This window comes from Xiphophorus hellerii, chromosome 11, assembly GCF_003331165.1.
Source record: "Xiphophorus hellerii strain 12219 chromosome 11, Xiphophorus_hellerii-4.1, whole genome shotgun sequence".
Taxonomy (NCBI): Eukaryota; Metazoa; Chordata; class Actinopteri; order Cyprinodontiformes; family Poeciliidae; genus Xiphophorus; species Xiphophorus hellerii.
This window is the reverse complement of record NC_045682.1, coordinates 28,723,209-28,738,430: the sequence shown is the minus strand read 5'-3', so window position 1 is coordinate 28,738,430 and position 15,222 is coordinate 28,723,209. Positions and strand designations below refer to the sequence as shown.

Genomic DNA, 15,222 nt, shown 5'->3' with positions numbered 1-15,222 from the left:
CGCCATACTGGATATAAATATGGCGCAGCTTCGACGTTAATTGTTTGAAAGACAAAAGACGGCGCGGCTCGCACCTGGCAGCCGGAGACATCAAGCTGGCGGTGTGATATTCATGAACTCTGGAACCCGGATTTAAAAATGATCTTTTCTGCTCTCCCAAGACGCCGCATCGTTCTTAATGCATAGCCTAAATTACCCAAAACTTTTTCCAATTGGTTTGGCAACACAAACCAATCCAACTGGAATGGTTTGTGTTGCCTGAGGCCTAATAAACTGGCGACTAAACTCACCTGCTGAGGATCGGCTAGAGTGGGCGAGTAGGCCGCGGGAGCGCCATGTTGGAAAAAGCTGCGTTGTTACTCGGTAAGTTAATTTTTGGAATCCTTACTCTGAGTTATTTGTGTTGTTCCTGATTAAGTTATTGAAGCCATTTTTGTGGCAGAACCGAGCAGCAGATGAAGAGTGAGCCGACCTTGGCGTCTCAGGCGGTTTGTTTGGCTGATGGCGTCCCTGAAATATCTGTGGAGGAAAACAATGGCGTCTGGAACTAGCAGCAAATCGATTATGGATGTTAAGGGGATTTACAAGCAGGCTGAGGATCGCTTCAAGCTGCCTGGGGGATCCGCCCGACCCATCAAAGGTTGGTTAAGTCAAGCAACTGTTCGATGGCGGGTCCAGAAGACATCTCAGGGTAGGAGCTGCTGCGGGTTTGATGCTAGCTGCTGATGCTAAAGCTGTTGAAGGCCAACGCTAGGCCTGATGCTGGTTTGGTTTGATTCGCCGCTGGGAAGGATTCTGCCGTTTAAAAGCCTTAAGTCTTGGTTGTGGTCATTTTGACCTGTGGAGGTTTAGGTGTAATTACCATGTTGGAATCTGAAGTTCATGGTTAAAAATCGGTATTGCCTTAAAAGAAAGATGGCTGCCAAGGTTTTGGCGAATACAGTATAGAGGCTGCAGGAAGTCATTGAGTTGGGTCAAGTAAATATCACTATAATAATCCTTGATACCATACCTATACATTATTGGTGATAATTCCATGTGGCTATGTTGGCATTTAATATAGCTGCATAAGATATTTGTCTTTTAGATGAATACTACATGTTTTTGGGTGGAAAATGAGGTCTTTTACATTTCAATATACATACCTTTTTTATTTTTTGTATGTACTTAATACTTAGTTTGAAACCTAATCTAAGTATTTCAGAAATAGGGTCCATACTTAAATAATTTAACTCAAACAAATTTTATTTACGTCCAACAACTTAAACATGACAACCGGTTGTCTTTGCGTCAAACTCGTGGCCTCTTGTGATTTCATTTCTTCTGGACGATGACTTCATTTCTTCTGGACAACAATTTCATTTCTTCTGCAAGACGGCGATCAACAGAGATCTGCTGGAGGTCAGAGGTCACAGAGGTAATATTCACTGTCTAATCCACCCTCTCATTTGCAGGTTTTCCGATTAAATTAACAGTTTTCCTTCTAGAGACGAGCCAGTGGGACCTGTCTAAGAGTTTTTAGTCTGTTTTTAACCCAGTTTCTCTCCTAGACCAACATACCAGCATACATTGTGTTGCACCTAACTATTGTTTTCTCTGATAAAGCCACAAAAGGAGCTTCTACTGCAACTAACTCTTTATTTTCTCCAATATAGAAATACTCCTGCAGCAGCTCTTTCTTTCTGTCTCTCTGCTCTGTCCTTTCTATTCCCCCGGGGGTCATGACAGATGGCCTTTCAGAACCACCTTCTGGTTCTGCTGGAGGTTAGTTCCTGTTAAAGGGAAGTTTTCCTCTCCACTGTCAGTACATACATCTTCATTATGAGGCACTGCCTAAGCTTATATAACTTTTAACCAATTAAAATAATTGGTGTAGTGATCTTTTTTTTCTCATTAGGGAAGTCTTCCTGTTAAAGGGAAGTTTTTCCTCTCCACTGTCACCATGTGCATCCTCAGTTTGTCTATAGTAATAATACAGTTTCAAACAGTTTCAAGCTCATGGTTCAGAATTTAAGGCTTTGTCAATACAATCTGAGCAAGAAGATATAAAAGCCAAACAAGTTTTTGTCGACTTGAAGACTGAAGATCCTGTGGACATCAAGAAGGCCACTATGGCACTGGACTCTGAACCAAACCGTGGGAAATGTGGTTTGCTACGTCCTATATCCAATCCTCAAGACTTTGAAGTCATTGGAGGATTTCAAAGAAAATTGGTAACGGGTACAACAAAGCAGTTGATCAATCTGGGATTCTCTGGTCTGTGATCAAATGTGGAATTTATTCTAAAAGGCATGTGGGCGCAAAGGAGCGGCGGGGTAAAAGGTGTGTGGGCGCAAAGGAGCGGCGGGGTAAAAGGCGTGTGGGCGCAAAGGAGCGGCGGGGTAAAAGGTGTGTGGGCGCAAAGGAGCGGCGGGGTAAAAGGCGTGTGGGCGCAAAGGAGCGGCGGGGTAAAAGGCGTGTGGGCGCAAAGGAGCGGCGGGGTAAAAAGCTTGTGTAGAAAATGTGTGTGTGTGTGTGTGTGTGACGACAAAAACTGACTAGACAAACAACCCATAGGGGAAAAGTCCTTCAGACAAACCCACAGGACCCTGCCCCCTCCCCCCCACAACAACAAAGGATGCAGAAGGCCTTCATTGCACCCCACTGATGGATGAGCATAATAACCCAAGAAATGCTGCAGGTATTTGTTTTAGTGATATTTAGAAGTATGAATTTTTGAAACATGACGATTTACTCTGAGCAGCTAAAGGCATTGACCAGAAACCTGCATCCATCTGGTTCTTTCTGTCCTGTTCTTCAGGAATCTCCTGCATCATCTTGTTTTCGTCTCAGACTTGGCCCTCGTCGCCCCCCCAGGACCGCCGCAGGAGGCCCCTCGTCGACCGCCGCAGGAGGCCCCTCGTCCCACTTCGCTGATTGATGACCTTACGACCTAAGAAATGCTGCAGGTATTTGCTGTTAAATAATATTTTAAAGTGAGTTTTTCAAAAGCGATGCCTTTGTTCTGAGCTGTTAAAGGGTTTTTTAACCCTTGACCTGAAACCTGCATCCATCCTGTTTTTCTGTCCTTCAGGAATCCTCTCCATCGCCCCACCATCAACTGACGGAAAAGGCCTTCATCACCCCCGCTGATGGATGACCTGAGTGACTCTACTGTTGGGTTCAGCTGGTTTTCTGGAGGAAACCCTGCAAGTGTAAGGCAGACTCCTCCTGATTCATTTTGACTGAAACTCTCCCAGTTTTCTTTAAGTAATATTTCCAAGTATGACTTTTTGAAAAGTGATTTATTCTGAGCTGTTGCAGAGGGTTTGACCTGAAACTTGTATCCATTTTGTGGTCCTTCAGGAATCCTCCTGGATGATCTTGATTTTGACTCTGATTTGGCCCTTCATTGCTCCACCATCGACCGAGGGAAGAGGCCTACATCACTTTTTTTTTTTTTTTTTTTTCAAGGACAGTTTTGTTCAAAGACTAAATGATCCAATTTATTTTGGATATTTAAAATGTCCTCCAGTTTTAGTGTTAAATGTTAGAATTTAATGTTTCTTGTTCTTGAGAAAGTGTTTCATGGTTATTGCATTAAGGAAAAGCTCAGTCTGGTTTAGGTTTTCCTCTGTAGTTATGTTGCTATAGGTTTAGGTTACTGGAGGATGAACTGATCACTTTTCTGTTTTACATTATTTGCTGTTATCTCCAATGGAGCTCCACCTGGTCTGGCGTTCTGATTGGCTGGTTCCTTCCTGGAGGAGGGCACCAGCTGGCATGATGCTGCCATCACCTAGCCGTTGTTCCTCTCCTGCTGTTAACTCTTCACTCCATGAATGTAGGAAGTTCTCCTGACCAGCTGACCTGTTGTCTCTGCTCCGTCTTCTCAGCTCCTTCTCGGCAGTGGTTTCAGATGGCTGCTGGTTCTGAGCCCGGTTCTGGTTCTGCTGGAGGTTTCTTCCTGTTAGAGGAGAGTTCTTCCTCTCCACTGTGGCTACATGCATGCTCCGTATGAGGAATTGATGTAAAGACAAGGACTCAACACAAGCGCGTAGCTGTGGCCCCCTGCTGGTCAGGAGGAGTGAATGCTGTAAGTAATGACTTCATGCAGTCTGCTGGGTTTCCTTCGGTATAAACTCTAAACTGTTTTAATTAACTTAGCTTATTGTACTAATTATAATTGGAATATATGTGAACAAAAAAATTTCACTTCGAAGTGCATTGAGACAATTGTTGTGAATTGGCGCTGTATAAAACTGAACACCTAAACCAACAAATGTGCCCAACCAATACAAACCCCCCCCAACAACCAATACAAACCCCCCCAACAACCAATACAAACCCCCCCAACAACCAATACAAACCCCCCCAACAACCAATACAAACCCCCCCAACAACCAATACAAACCCCCCAACAACCAATACAAACCCCCCCAACAACCAATACAACCCCCCCCAACAACCAATACAACCCCCCAACAACCAATACAACCCCCCCAACAACCAATACAAACCCCCCCCAACAACCAATACAAAACAAAAGCTGCATATTAAACAGTAAAATAACAAAGGTCTATTCAAATTTGTATTAATAATGATGATTCACTACAATGTTGTCAAGGCATTTTGAAGTCATTACAATTTGATCATGAATTCCAGTTGATCCAAGTTATCTATGCATTGGGTTCAGTTAATAAAACAGTTTAGAGTTTATACCGAAGGAAACCCAGCAGACTGCATGAAGTCATTACTTACAGCATTCACTCCTCCTGACCAGCAGGGGGCCACAGCTACGCGCTTGTGTTGAGTCCTTGTCTTTACATCAATTCCTCATACGGAGCATGCATGTAGCCACAGTGGAGAGGAAGAACTCTCCTCTAACAGGAAGAAACCTCCAGCAGAACCAGAACCGGGCTCAGAACCAGCAGCCATCTGAAACCACTGCCGAGAAGGAGCTGAGAAGACGGAGCAGAGACAACAGGTCAGCTGGTCAGGAGAACTTCCTACATTCATGGAGTGAAGAGTTAACAGCAGGAGAGGAACAACGGCTAGGTGATGGCAGCATCATGCCAGCTGGTGCCCTCCTCCAGGAAGGAACCAGCCAATCAGAACGCCAGACCAGGTGGAGAAAAAGAAATAAAGTAAACGGTTCGTACCAATACGATCATTTGTATAGACTGGTGATGCATTTAATTTCTCTGTGTGATCAAAGTATTTTTGAATTGTTCTATTACTCATTGTCCTGTTTGACCCCAAATGTAATAAAACTTTTTAATTCTTATGTCGGTTTGTAATGAAAGGAACCTGAAACCAAGCTGAAGGCAGCCATTTTCCACCAGTTACTACAGTCAGGTCTTCCTCTACCATCACTGTTCTAACACCAGAGCGCCACCTTCAGGCCTCTCCCAGATCAGTTAAACTGTTTCTGGTTCCATTTTTCCCCTCCGGGGGCTGCCACCTCATTGTGGTGGAGGGGTTTGAGTGTCCCAGAGATCCTAGGAGCCGTCTGCGGCCTCATGCTTCTGGTTGGCTCGGTCCGGCAGGGAAACGGCGCCAAGAGCAGCCCAGAGAAATGTAGAAATACAGAAACTGTGTGTTCCTGCTTAGATCTAGTGATGTAGACAGAAGTCAGGTTTTCTCCAGTGTTTCACCAGCCTGGCAGGCCACCAGGCTCTATTTGTCCCCACTAGGCTTATCTTAGTTTATTTTAAATGGGGATTTTTATTCACTAGCTATCTTTGTAGCGCGTTGAACTGGCTGAGGGTTATGCACCGACTGTGGCGTCCCTTCGGCTGCCTGGTGGCTTCATGCTGTTATTTCTCCATGTGATTCTCCGACTTTATAACTGAACGTTTTGTTACCCAAACACACAGCGGGCCGCTGAAGGCCAGTTCATCAGCTCCATGTGTCGGGACTCATCCCCTGTTTGACTTTAGTATGATTTGAATTCTCTAAATATTAAATAAATCACTAATGACTGAAAAAGATGATCTGGTTGGACTGGTATTTCTGTTGCTTTATTAGAAAATGTGGATTTAAAACTCTGAAATTGGTGAAAACATCCGTTTAAAATAGTGCTACATTAATAATCACATTTGGAAGAAATGAATGTATTCTGGTTAACTTGTACATTTTGATGTTACGTGTGTGTTTTATTTCTAACCTGAGCGCTGAAACACAGGCTGGTTTAAACTGAAATTACATAACGGTGTGTGTTGTGTAATGCTGCTGGCATGAGCAGTGCTCAACAATGCCACTAGGTGGTGCTCAAAACACACAAATCGTTAATGTCATTTTCGAAAGAGATGACGTAAATCCTCTTTAGTACAAATAACGCTGATACTCATGTGGTCTGGATATGTGGACTATTACCCGTTAAAAAAAAAATTATAATAAAGTTAATAGCGACTGAACTGGATAAAATCCTTCCTGATAATTCAGGTTAAACCTCCCCAGAGCAGGAAGTGCTAAATGTTAGTTATGTAATATCTTTTTTTTTTCCTTAAGATTTATTAAATGCATCGTTTCAAGCGTAGTTGAGTAGTTGACTCTTAAATGTCTCTCCAGTCTTACAAACTGAACAAAGTTTAACGTTCATACACAACATAACATCCCTAATCCAGTAATTGTGCTCGTTCTGTATGAACTTTGCACATATATTTTAGGCATCTGGCCTACATGAAACGAGCCCTTGAGCGCCCTCTGCTGGACAAAGCAGCTTAGTGGAAATCCAAACAGTTGCAGTATTGGATTTAATTTCTCCCCCAAAACCTGTAAGCAGAGGTTAGGGTATCCAAAAATACTAAAGAGTTGAACTACTTCAAGATTTACGAACACTAAAATTACTTGAGTGGAAAAGTATTTTTTAAAAGGTCTACTCAAGTCCTAAGTGACTGATCGAATTATCAATCACTTAATATTTAAAAATTACATCAGATGGACCCAAAAGTTAAGTGGACATTTTTAAGGACCAAAATGACAATAATTCATATAAATAACAAAACCAAGCAAAACTAAAATGTTTCCCAATCAGTTTCTTTCAATAAAAAATGTGTTAAACTTTAACAGAAGCTGCAGGTGTGTCTGAGTCTGGTGAGTTAAAACATGTTTGTTTTTCATTCAGTGGGAAGAAAATCCAGAAATTTAACTCAAGAGTAAAAATACTTTATAATAAAATCAGTCAAGTAAAAGTTAAAAGAACAGCATAGTAAAAATGCTGCTCAAAGTACAAATTTTCAAACGTTACCCAAGTAAATGTAATCGAGTAAATGTAACTAGTTACTACCCAACTCTGCCTGTAACAATATTTTCATTCATATGTCGTGCTTTATTATCTTAAAGCAGATAAATGTTACGGCTGACAGCAATAGTGCAGATTAGATTTTTTAAAATGTATATAAAAACTCTGAGCTGGCTTCAAAGGGGCTTTTCTATATTTAGTTTTTTTTTCTGTATTTTTAATTACTCATAACTTGGTGTTTTCAGAAAGAATAATAAACCAAATCAGTTTGGATGTGCTGCAGCGTAGAGATCAAACACTCTGTGAAAACAGAACAAGCGGTCCTCTGAAGCAGAATGGCAGCTCAGCTTCATAAACATAACAGGAAATATTTGGTTTGTCACTTTGCTTTGTCTGCTCAGATGAGCCAGATCTGATCTCAGATAAGGGGGAATTTGGCCTCAATTAAATCCTCATGAGAACGGAAATCGGATCCGTACTGTGCATCTCAAGCCTGTCACTACCTTCATTTCTCTGTTTAACGTTCTTCTCTTTAAACTGATTGTATAAATTTGAGTGCTTTGTAAAGTTTTTGTCTAAATTGAAACCTGGCTTTTTTTTTTTTTGTCTAATTTTATTACAGACCATAAAAAAGATGATGATAAAATTATAATGTAGAGTTGGTCAATAAATTATGCAAATACAGTGAAAGAAAAAATCTGTTTATATAATGTATGCTTTACTGCTTCTCACTTTAGAAATGCATTTTTTCCTTGGAATTTTGATTTTAACCTCAGAATTACCAGAAAATTAAATTCTAATTTTAAGTCCGATTTCTAAGGAAATAAACAGAATTTTGGCTTAAATCTCAGAATACTGAGTCAGAAATCTGTTTGTCTGTTAAAAACTGTAATACTCAATGGACTCAATAACTTCTTTGGGAGGTTCGAGGCACTGAACAGTACTCCGGCAAAGAAAACTGTTCCCCACCAGGAAGAGGAGGCACTCTGCCTGGACACAGCCGATGTGTTGAAGACTCTGAAAAGAGTCAACCCACGGAAGGCCCCAGGCCCCGACAACATACCTGGGCGGGTGTTCAGGGAATGCGCAGGTCAGCTGGCTGGTGTCCTAACAGACATTTTTAACACCTCACTGGACCAAGCCACAGTGCCAGCCTGTCTCAAAACTGCCTCCATCATTCCGGTGCCAAAGAAACCTCAAGTCACCTCTTTCAACGATTACCGGCCTGTGGCACTGACTCCCATCATGATGAAGTGCTTTGAAAGGCTGGTAAAAGAACACATCGTCTCCAGACTCCCCTCCACATTCGACCCGTTCCAGTTTGCCTACCGCCGAAACCGCTCCACTGAGGACGCCGTCTCCTCCACCCTACACCTGAGCCTGGCTCACCTGGAGGAGAACACCACTCATGTGCGGATGTTGTTCCTGGACTTCAGCTCAGCGTTCAACACAATCATCCCACAGCATCTGGCAGGAAAACTGGGACACCTGGGCTTCAGCACCCCCCTGCGCAACTGGCTGCTAGACTTCCTCACCGACAGACCTCAGTCAGTCCGGATCGGACAACACACCTCCGATGTCATCACCCTCAGCACAGGCTCCCCTCAGGGCTGCGTCCTGAGCCCTCTGCTGTTCACTCTGATGACACCCGACTGCACCCCCAGGTTCGCCACCAACCACATCGTGAAGTTCGCGGACGACACAACGGTGGTGGGCCTCATCAGAGACGACAACGACCTGGACTACAGAGAGGAGGTGGAGCAGCTGGTGGACTGGTGCAGAGAAAACAGCCTGATCCTGAACGTTGACAAGACGAAGGAGATGATCGTGGACTTCAGGAAGAACCGGCCCAGCCACGCTCCACTGCTCATCAACAGCTCGGCTGTGGAGGTGGTCAGCAGCACCAAATTCCTGGGGGTGCACATCACAAACGACCTCACCTGGACTGTGAACACCACGTCTCTGGTCAAGAGGGCACAGAAACGCTTGTATTTCCTGCGGAGGATGAGAAGAGCACACCTGTCCCCGCCCATCCTCAAGACATTCTACAGAAGCACCATAGAGAGCATTCTGACCAGCTGCCTCTCTGTATGGTGTGGAGGCTGCAGCGCCTCCGACTGGAAGAACGTGAGGAGAGTGGTGCGGACAGCAGAGAGGATCATCGGGGCCCCCCTTCCCTCCATTCAGGACATTTCATCCCAGCGCTGCGTGTCCCGAGGCCGAAACATCATCAGTGACCCCTCACACCCCCACCATGGACTGTTCTCCCTGCTGCCCTCTGGAAAGAGGTTCTGCAGCATCCGGTGCAGGTCCACCAGGTTCCGAAACAGCTTTTTCCCACTTGCCATCAGACTGCTGAACTCTTAACTGGACTGCACTCAAAAACTGGTCTCCACTTCATACCTTGCACATGTACATAGCTAAATAACTTCTATTTTACTGTCAGTCCTGCACTTTATATTTTATATTTATATTTACATTTATATTTTATATTGTATTTTATTTTATTCTGGAGTAACCTCACAACATTGGAAGCTCAAAACATTATCCTGAGCCGTATGCAACGAAATTTCGTTCTGTATTCACCCTGTGCATGCAAAATGACAATAAAGTCAGTCTAAGTCTAAGTCTACTTTTAATTAAATGGAACAGCGCCTCCTCGGTTTTCCACCTTAACCAATGTACACTCGCGTTGTGGCCAGAGGCGGTATTTCAGTTTCCTCTAAGCTTGTCAGGTGAGGTTAACAACCGTTGATTAAAGCTAAAAATCATCAAGGTTGGTCTGTTGTGCTGTTATACTAATTTTTCATAAGACCATATATATATAAAAAAATTCTATTTTAGTACATAAAAAATAATTTCAGGACGATTTGAGGTCTAATTTAAATGAATAAGAGGTTCTGATTTTCCACAGTAACTGAGGATTTAGCTACGTGTTTGTTGGCTATGTTCGCTAACTTGTGGAAACATTTGCTTTGTTTTGAGTAAATCTTCTGGCGTTTGTTTTTACAAACAATATCAGCATAAAGTACAGTTGATTTCTTCAGCAGAGTTAAATATTTTCATTTTCCTCATGTTCTTTGTCGTTAAACTTGGTCAACTGTTTCCCGCTGTCGAGCTTCGGTTGATGGTTGCTTGATATTGACCAGTTGTGAATATTTATTTTTGAATAAGAAACACATTAGTATATTTAACTAAGATGTTTTATTTTAATATGTAAAATAAAACGTATCTTAAGCAATTTTTTACACACACATTGCTTTGTGTGTAAAAACATAATTATTTACCTCATTAAATGAGTTGCCAGGTTTAACTGCTAATCAGAAAACTAACTTAAATCCATTCAAAGCAAGCATTTTAAAACACCTGGTCTGTTTTTGTTTCAATAACGTATTGTTAAAACCGAAAGGCTGTTTAATTTGTGACTAAAAATTGTGGAAAGCCTGAAGCTGCACCAGAAACAAACTTGTTGGTGTTTTTTTAAAACTATGTTAACGGTTTGAATTTAGGAAAACTATTGCCTGTTTTTCTTTTTCTTCCACATCTGGCAAGTGACTAAAATTAGTGACAAGTTTTTCAAAGTGATCAGTTATTGTAACAGAAAATGGAATTGGGAATATCTTGGTTTTAGAAAAAGCTGTTTGGCTTAGACCTCATGATGATGTCCCCCAAAAATAAAGAGATCTTAGTGTAATAAAACCTTATATTTGGTTACTTTAGATTAAAAAATAAAACTCTACTTTCATTTCAAGATAAGTGTCGTATTTTACTCCAGCTCAGTTATTCAGTGTAACTTGTGTAACAGCATCAGTACTTTCACCTTAGATTTGACAGAACTTAAAAAAATTAAAAGGAGTTGTATGTTAATGCAATGTTTATTTGTATGCCTTACCTTGTTTGTCCAGTTGTTGCACACTTTCATAAGCACCAAAACTGTATTATATCTGCTCATATTTTAGTCTGAAGGAACATTTTCAGATTCCTCTGGATGTAGAGAAGAAGCATCACCAGCAGGGGGCAGCACAGGAAGGCGCCTCACGTTTACTGCCATCATTTAAAAGTTGTTAAATGATCAAAATATTAGTCATCTAAATTAGAAATATATATTATGAATCATATTTGGAAAACATAATAAAACAAACATTTTGTATGCTGCTCACAGTAACAAAATGTGATTAATGGTCATCTTAATTGAAGGATTTTATTTGATCAGCTCTTCAACTCTGTATATTAACGTTTCATGTAGTCTGGATTAAAGAAGGAAAAACATTTGATCTGAAAAGACGCTTTGCTCTGAACAGAAAATAAGTCAAAACTGTTTCAAATAAAATCACTGTCAGCCAAAACTCCTTTTAATTTGACCCAGTTCTTTGCATTTTAGTCAAAATGTTTATTTTCTTATTTAAATTGTTTATTTGCAAAATGTATTTGTAAAATTGTATAAATGTGCCAATTTTTTATGGGATTAACCGTCAGAATAACCGATTACTAAAATAATGGTTATTTTCAGAGCCATATCTGCTCATGTTTGTGTTGCATTCATCCCGGGAGAAACATCGGAATAAGTTTTAGTCTAATGAGCAAGTTTTATAAAACTATCATTTTATAAAAATGCTAAAATATTGGGAAGTACATGATGTCAGAGCATTCAGTTAAAAAATAAAACAATGATTAATTAGTCCAATAAAACATTATTTTCTGTTGTATTTTTGCCTCTAGTCTGTTTTCCAGTGTAAGTCCATTGACCTTTCACCTCTCAGTGTGAGCTCATCCTCAGGGGTCGAACAGATTCAGTGTGTGAATCCCTCGCTGACATGAAAACACAACCTGGAGTTAAACCAGAGACAGATCCACATTCAGCCAGAGACACCTGGAGAGATTCATGCAGCTGGTTTCTCAGTTTCATTTTTCTCCTTTGTAAAAATCTTTGTGATGTTTTGTCTGGCAGGCTGAATGATATTCAAGGCTGTTATGAAGCTTTAGCTGCTCAGGGAGCCGTGACTAAACCTCAGATCTTCACAGGCAGCTTCAGATAACCGCTAATTTACTTTATGCTCATAACAAACATAATTATGTTTTTCACCCACAGTTTACTAATGTTAGTCATCTTTATCAACCACATCTGTAGAATCTTTTGTCTAATATTTGAAGTGTAGAAGCAGCAGCAGCAGCAAGTCGTTTTTTAAAAAGAATAATTCATTAGATTCGTTTTTGACTGACTCCGTTTCCCTGCGGCGTTCAAATCTGAGCCTGATTGACTGAAACGCCACAACAGCAGAGAAATCTACTGGGATCAGTGGAAACTGGTGGATAAAGAGGCTTACGTTCAGCTCAATATTATTTATCAGTTAAACTGACATTTATATACCCAGTGAGTTAATTTAGAAATTGATGAGACAAGTGTCAGAAAGTTGTTTGTCTTGGTTTCACAGAGCCGAAGATGATAAAGACAAACTGGAGTAAATAACTCAAAGCAGCAAGTCCAGAATAATTGGAAAGGTTTTTTTTTAATCAACTCTGATTTTCATCAATCGCCACAGAAACTTACAGGCCTGTTTCAATAAGCAATAAATCAATGAATCACATGATAAATTAAAATGAGCTCAATGATTTCTTTCTCTTTCTACCACAAACTGGATGATAAAAGATAAATCATGCAAATTGAAATTATTGAGCTCATTTTAATTTATCATGCAGTTATAACTGATTTACTGCAATAGGCCTATAAATATATTTTCTTATTGAAGATGTTATAGTCCAGAGTTTCCCCCAGTAAACCTGCTGAGCCCGGCGGTCGGGGCGCCGAGGCGTCCACCACTGGTCCACCGTGTTTTTGTAGTAAAAGATGTTAAGTAGACAGGAAATGTAAAAATATTACTGGGTAATTACATGTTATGGGAAAACATAGACAATGAAACGCTACCTAAACCCAGACCTAGTCTAAAAACAACAAATTAAAAAATACAATTAAAATGAATATCAATTATTTGCACTTCTGTTTAATCCAAATAAAGTCAGCGGCTCCATCAGGCCCCCAGGGCTTCAGGGGCCATAAAGGCTGATATTAACACAGATGCATAAATGTAATATTTGCTTGAGATGATCAATGCTGCTAAATTTGATTTAATGGTTTCAGCATAAATTAAAAGATTTTAAATTGTTTAACATTTATATGCAAGATTTTAAGGCGCTGGCAAGTTTACATTGAAAAAGTTCAAAGAAGAATATTCATAGTTAAACTGTTACCATAGCAACAATATGATGCTGTGAGTTTTAATCTTTGAGTTTGAGAGTTTGAGTTTGTTCACAAATACAAATTAACGGCAAAAAATGTGTCACTTTTTTGTCTATTGAAGGTTTTATTGATGAACGTATTTAGGGTGATGACTGTACAATTAAATCCATATATTATATTTATGCATTGCACAGGTAGTCATTTATTTTGTCCTGCTGACATACAGTCAGGCCTCACTATGCATGAATTAACGGTTCTACTGTAACATAAAGGATCCGTCTTTAAAAAGCTAAACCTGGAGCTTCACTTCCTCCTCCTCAGTTTTTCCACTCTTGTGTCAGTGGGGAATACAAATGACTTTAGTCTGCTGCTTGGCTTGGAGGTTTCACTTTGGTCAATCAGGGCTGCCAATTAGTGCTGTCCTGTATGAGAAGACGAGTTAGCCAACGGTTTCCTCCCCGACGTGACACGTTTGTGGCAGAAGGAAACGGCAGCCATTTAACGGCTCTGTGCTGGAAGTTAATTAGTCCGACAATTTGTTGAGGAATCAATGAAGAGCAGTAAACTGTTTGCATAATGTGTTGGCAGCTGGATTTCATAGTGCTGCAGATCGACTTCAGTAGTCATTTAATATTTATCTACTTAACTTGAATATCCTAAATGCCTTTAGGCTGATTTAGTTTTCTCTGCTTTTTCATTTTAACTTCTGGCTACTAATCTAGCCCCAGTTTTATTCAGTCAAAACGTCACTAGAATTAAACGTTTTGTTTGGTTGCAACGTCTTCCTGAAACATTTTTTAAATTAGCTGAATGACGGCAGGATTTTAGGATCTGGCTTTCTGCATAATCTGATGGTTTCAAAAAAAAGGGTGTCAGCTTTTTGTTACATGCACCAAAATTTTCAAGTCACAACAATTTGAAATCTAATTTTACCTGTTAAACAATAAACTTATCATGCAATAATTAAAATAACATATCCCCCAAAATTAAAAAAGATTTTGCACATTTGCCTTATTAAAAGAAAGGCATTCAAATGTTTTTGAAATATATATATATGCCTGTCGCCATAAACGGTAAATCAATTAATCGTACGATAAATTAAAACTATCGACGTCATTTTAATTATCGGCATTATCGTCTCTTCCGGCCTTTTTCTCTTTCTGTTAATGACACCGAATGAAAAAAGGCTCAACTCCGGTTCTCTCCACTGATCCTCCCTTCCTCATTTCCTCAGTGTAAAGCCCAGCGCACACTACACGATCTTAGAGCTGTCGGCCGATTGTCGGCCCATTTTCAAAACCTGACAGACCCAAACATTAGCCGACAGAAATCCTAGCTATAACGGTTCCGGACCGGGTTCGGTCCTGCCCTGTGGTGTCCAACAATGGGCACAAAATAATGGCTACAAGTTCAGTGAACTAATTTTAAAACCGGGCATTAATCAATGCTTTACTACAATCTACCTGCAATGCATGTGGCTAGTGTCAGCGTAAAGTCCTGACTGAATGAAAATCATTATAACCTATTTACGTCACGTTAACGAAGAACAGCTGAAAAGTTACCGGGTTTATCAATTTCGCTCCAACTCCTCCTCTTGTCATTTCTATATTCTTTGCATGTTGAATAAACATTAATGTTGTTTCCACATATCATCTCCAATGTCCGCTGGACTTCGGGTTGCGCCGTGTCAGCTGTTTGGGATTCCCCTCCGTAATTTCCCCGCAGAAAACACGGAGGAGAATCCGCGCTTTCTGATTGGCTG

General features: G+C 40.6%; 1 long non-coding RNA gene across 1 annotated transcript; it reads left to right on the top strand.

Moving 5' to 3' along the window:
- The first annotated feature begins 30 nt into the window (after positions 1-30).
- Positions 31-4,348, top strand: LOC116728028 (uncharacterized). Its single transcript, XR_004340927.1, has 5 exons — positions 31-363; positions 443-2,680; positions 2,801-2,948; positions 3,074-3,194; positions 3,346-4,348. It is a non-coding gene; the product is annotated as an uncharacterized LOC116728028 (long non-coding RNA).
- The last annotated feature ends 10,874 nt before the right edge of the window (positions 4,349-15,222 follow it).